Below are 6,000 nucleotides of genomic sequence, written 5' to 3' on the forward strand. Positions count from 1 at the left end.
TGAGGATCAAGACCTTTATGATGATCCACTTTCACTTGATGAATAGTAAATATATTTTCTCTTCCTTGTGATTTTCTTAATAACACTTTCTCTAGTTTGCTTTATTGTAAGGATATGGTATGTAATACGTATAACATACAAAATGTGAGTTAACCCACTCTTTAAGTTATTGGTAAGACTTCAGGTCAATAGTAGGCTATTAGTAGTTAAGATTTTGGGGAGTCAAAAGTTATGCAACAAATTTTCTGCTGTGCCAGGATGGTGGAGGAGGCCAATGCCCCAACCAATGTGTTGTTTATGGGTCAAGTGTATATTTACTTTTTTATGTATGATCTAGTCATAGTAAAATTAAAATTATTAATGGATACACCAATTACTTCTGTTTACAGGTCAATTTTGACTTTACCCACAAGGCCAAGATTTATTTTTAGTAGAAACAAAGCACAACTGGCACCTGTAGTTCTCTGTATTTTCAACTTTGCATTTGGGCTTAAAGTGTGCAAGTATTTCTTGACAGTCTTCCCAGAGAGACTAGAATTTATCCAGCAGCCAAAGAGTTGAGTCCTGTACAGAAACTACACATCCAATGAAAAATCTTCATTTATTATTATCCTTTCTTATGGATATCTGCGTATTTGATCAGCTTCAATTGCACTCCATGTTAACACTTTGCTGGCTTGTTGGAACTTAAAATTCCACACATACTCAGAATGCAAAACAAGCAAATAAACACATTACAAATGCATGGTGTACATCTATAATGCCTTTACTGTTTAGGTCTCGCTAGGCTTTGTTCTTCCTGAGATGTGAAAGACGCTGATTGACCCTGAAGAAGCTGAGGTTGTTTGATATGTCAGGCTGTGGCAAGGTTATGAAGAGCATAGAATAAACAGTTACAAACAAAGTCCTGGGGACTCTGTGGCAGGGAGAGTGACATGCTTGATTCTACATGGGGGCCTCGGTGGGGACATTGGAGATGGAACTTAGAGGCCCAGTGGGAAAGGTGAGGCAGTATGAGACAAAGGAAATATCATTAGTAAAAACAGAGGAGTCACCAGATTTGATATCGTAACAAAAGCAGTGACACACTTCTCCTCTTTCAATTTTCTCCAGGAAGGAAAGGTGGCATGTCCTGCAAGGAGAGGTGTCCTCTTCCTTCTCATTTCTTTCTGATGCTCAGATGAGCTGGCTTTGTGCCGCGTACAGCAGAGAGTGAAGAGAAAAACACTCTCACCAGATCTGAGAGTACATGGTGGATTTGTTTTCTCATGCAATGGCACTTTAAAAAGTCATCTAACTTTCTTTTTGAAAAATTTACTTTAAACAACCTCTTTCTTTTTTCTTTTTTATTATACTTTAAGTTCTAGGGTACATATGCATAATGTGCAGGTTTGTTACATATGTATACCTGTGCCATGTTGGTGTGCTGCACCCATCAACTCGTCAGCACCCATCAATTCATCATTTATAAACAACCTCTTTCAAAGTCATTAAAGAGAAATTGGTTAAAATGAACTTTCTTTTTCTTTTAGCCTCATTCTGGCCCAAATCGAATCATTTGTAGAGACACTGATCTTGTATAGGATATTGTTAGAAGAAGGCCTAGAGCAATGGCAGGTTTGGGCTGTGTGTGAACCAGGACTTTGCAGTCCCCTTTCCAACATCTACTAGGGCCAGGACCGTGCTCCTCGCTGTGGGAGCTGCGCGCTCTGCATGATGCCTGGAAATTAAAGCATGGTTTTCTCCCCTCTTACTCATCCCTTAAGCATTAGTATTAATTTTTATTGATTTGCAAAAATACATAGTAAGGCAAAATTCAATTTCAAAAAGCTTCCACTGTGGGAAAGCTTTTACTAGGTTATAACCTCGTTAATTTATGTTCAATTCTAATTCTCCCTTACTGAACGCAGCCGTACACTTGTGACCCAAGATTTTAGTCTGTCTTTACAGCCTGCTTATAAGTTACTCCCCATGCATAAGCCAATACATGAGGAAGGCAGCCATTGTTAACCCTTCTGGCTACTGAGGGTTTAAAGTAACTTTCTCCTACAAAACCCAGTGAAGTGAAGGGCTGGAGTGCAGTTTTCCATTCTTATGTAACCCAGAATTACTGATGCGGATATCAAATTTCAGAAGACAATCATTGAGCCCTCCAGTCAACTACTCAGTAACCAGAATGAGCACCATTGCTCTAGTTAGAATGCCAAAATATCGCTTCTTTATCAGTTTAAATTAGGTATGCCTTTTGTTGCTTTTTAATCTAAATGCCCTCCTTAGTACCCAAATTATAAATGTTTGTTGGATACCTGCTCAGGGCTCAGGGCTGGGGATACTAAAAGCAGCAGCAATTCTTGTCTTTTAGGAGCTCCCTACTGTATTTAGACTGGTAAACCAATAATGCAACTTAATGCGTAAATGATGCAATGAAGTGCTGAAGAAAAAGAGAAGAAAGACAAGACAGTAGGGGAGACTTCCTGAAAGATGAGGTTCAAGCTGATTCTTAACGTATAAATTCAGCCACTTAAAGAGGATGGCATAGAGCATCCCAGTCAAAGCGAACACCACAGTCAAAGAAACCACAGGATGCAATTTACCTGGGGAAAAGGGAGGGTATGTGTGTGTCTGCATGCACACACACGCATGGGTTGTGGAAGAGAGAGAGAAGGGAGTGCTGGCAGAGGAAGCTGGACAGGAGGACAGAGGCTAGATTGCGAGCAACCTGTGTGCCAAAGTGAGGAGGTGCTGGGGGATCGTGAACATAAGAGCAGCTTGATCTGACAGCACTGCCTTTATCCCACCTCACAGTGAGTGTAAACAACAAAGGACCAAGGCTTGTCCTATATTTGTACAAAACTGCATTGCCATATAGGCATAAAGACTATCTGAAGCTAACAAATACGTCAGACCCCATGCAATAAATTTGCTAATTTCTCTTTTCTTTGTGACTATTTATCTGCATTAACTCCACATAGGTACAGAAGGAAGAAAATCGATGTTGTGGCTTGGCACAGTGGCTCATGCCTGTAATCTCAGCACTTTGGGAGGTCAAGGCGCATGGATCACCTGAGGTCAGGAGTTCGAGACCAGCCTGACCAACATGACAAAACCCTGTGTCTACTAAAAATACAAAAATTAGCCAGGCATGGTGGCACATGCCTGTAATCTCAGCTACTCGGGAGGCTGAGGCAGGAGAATTGCTTGAACCCAGGAAGCAGAGAATGCAGGGAGCCGAGATTGCCCCACTGTACTCCAGACAGGGCAACAAGTGTTAAACTCCATCTCAAAAAAAATAAAAATGAAAGAAAAGAAAAAAGAAAATCAATGCTATAACATGAACATTTAAAAACACTAAAATTTCTAGAAGGTATAAAGGTATTTACTCAGGAGGTTTTTAAGTCTGTCAGACAAATAATGTCATTTACGTGGAAATTTCAGCATATTCCAAGAAACTAGAAATGATTTCAAGAAATTAAAATCTGAGTAAAGGATATTACCTCTACTTCTATATCAATAGTTTGTTGTTTTCAAGGGCCATCCAAGGGAGAAGGAAACTCCAAGAAATAATGTACATTTATAAAGTTCCAAATGCAAAATTGCAAATGCAAAAATAAAAATGTAATAAGTTGTCACTATTTGTTTGTTTATTTGTTTTCTTTGTTTTTGTGGGACAAAAGCCTGATAATCTCACCACTTTCAGAAAGGTTTTTTCTGCTATCTATCAGGTTTTAAGGGCAATTTGCAACATATACACATATACTCACCCAAATTTTGGAGAGGAAGAAACATTAAAAATTATTTAGTCCAGTTCTGCAATTTGTGCTGATAAAGGAATTGAGATTTAGAGAGGAAAAGTAACTATTTCAGGTTCACCAGTAAGTGAGGCACAACCCAGGCAGGCAGGGAGGAAGGCGCCCTCAGTCCTCTGCTGGCGCATCTTCACAGATTTTACATTTTCTCCCTACCGTCTTCCTCCCTCCTCCCCGTTTGTTTTTGTCTTTCTTTCCTCCTTCCCTACCTCTCCATCCTTTATTTCCCTCCTTATTTCTTTCCTTCCTTCTTTCCTTCCTTCCTTCCTTCTTTCCTTCCTTCCTCCCTCTTTCCCTTCCTTCCCTCCCTCCCTCCCTCCTTCCTTCCCTCCTTCCTTCCTTCTTCCTCTCTTCCCAAGAGTTAATTTATTATAAACTTTTTTTAAACACAAACTATGGTTACTTTATAAGAAGCCTTTCTTCCATCCTCACATATATTTGTATGAATTTATCAATCTGCCTTTATCTATGTTTGTAGAAATTCTTTAAAAGGGCAACCAAACATTTCCCAATGAGCTTTTTCTGATTATTTCAGTGAAGTTTCCAGCTGCTTCGTGAGTGCATTAAGATGGAAACTTGCCAAGGGTCATGCTTTAGTCATCATATCCTTAAGCAGTGTAAACTCACTATGACTCTGCAGCAACCTCTATCATGGGATCTTTGAAAGGAAAACAGACTAAGCCATCTCCTTCTATTTTCTGGTCTAAATGGTCCATCTCAGTCACCAAATGTAAATGTCTATCATCCTCTGGCTCCTTTTAACCGACTTGAGCCGGCCACCTCTCTGTGTCAAAGGCTACTCTTGGGAGCTCCCTGAGATTCTGATTTGAGTGAGTCTTTCAGAAAAGACGTGCATTTGCCCCTCATTTGGAGTTAGGCCATGGGATTAACCTCAAAGTGCTTCCCTTGGGCAGATTCAAAATAAGCTTCACAGAAGATGTGAAGTTGGTCTTTGAACTTTGAAGAAGAGACCTCTGAAACCCAGAGGGCTGGCAGCGAGACAAGTTGTGCGGAGGGTTTGCAGCTCCTGCACCTTCTAAACAATTAGATAAAAATCAGGTTGGCCAACGTCCTTTTTTTTCAGGAAGGGAATGATATATGCTTTTGCCAAAAGTCTCCTCTTGTGACCAGTGTGATTTTAATTACATTTTTTGGCATCGTCTAAAACCCTGAACCAGAAAATCCACCTAATTCGAAACAAAAACAAACAAGCAGAACCTCAAGAAATGAGTCTAAATGCTACAGTGAAAGCTAAGAATATGAAACAAAAAATGTCTAAAGAACTTCAATATTGTCGAGAAAATATTGTCTTTCTTTTAAGGAGTAAAAGGGACTCTAGGAAAGTTATCAGTCATCAAAAAAGAGCCTTAATCAGATTGAAGAGACAACACAATATAAATAATGGAAGAGCCAAAGAAAATTAAAGCCATGCTGTTTAAACTGATGTTGTTCCTATTTTCCTGATGTCCCTGTGTTAATCAGTATAAGTAAAGTGGTTAAATTTATTTTGAACACATATGAAACATTCTTAAGATTCATTGTCTATTAGTAAACATGTTTCTACCTATTTATAAATGTTACATGTAACTGCACACGTTCTATTAAGGTCATTAGCATGAGCACGTTTTATGATGTATGGGCTGGCCAGTGACGGTACTGAACCTGTTTCTCTTTTCTCTTTTTTTTTTTTTTTTTTTTTTTTGAGATGGGGTTTCGCTCTTGTTGCCCAGGTTGGAGTGCAGTGGGAGCATCTCGGCTCACCGCAACCTCCACTTCCCAGTTTCAAGTTATTCTCCTGCCTCAGCCTCCCGAGTAGCTGGAATTACAGGCATGCGCCACCACCCCCAGACAATTTTGTATTTTTGGTAGAGAGGGGGTTTCTCCGTGTTGGTCAGGCTAGTCTCAAACTCCCGACCTTAGGTGACCTGCTCGCCTAGACCTCCCAAAGTGCTGGGATTACAGGCATGAGCCACCGTGCCCGGCCCAACCTGTTTTTCAAAAAGACCAATTATTTTGATCAAATCTGCAGGAATATAATTAGCGTGAAAGAAGGAAGAAGAAAGAAAGGAAAGAAGAAAGGAGGAGAAGGAGGGAGGAGGATGGAAGAGAGGAAGAGAGATGAAGACAGAGGGAAGAAAGAAAGAAAGAGAAAGAAAGAAAGAAAGAAAGAAAGAAAGAAAGAAAGAAAGAAAGA

This window comes from Piliocolobus tephrosceles, chromosome 15 (assembly GCF_002776525.5).
Source record: "Piliocolobus tephrosceles isolate RC106 chromosome 15, ASM277652v3, whole genome shotgun sequence".
Classification (NCBI taxonomy): domain Eukaryota; kingdom Metazoa; phylum Chordata; class Mammalia; order Primates; family Cercopithecidae; genus Piliocolobus; species Piliocolobus tephrosceles.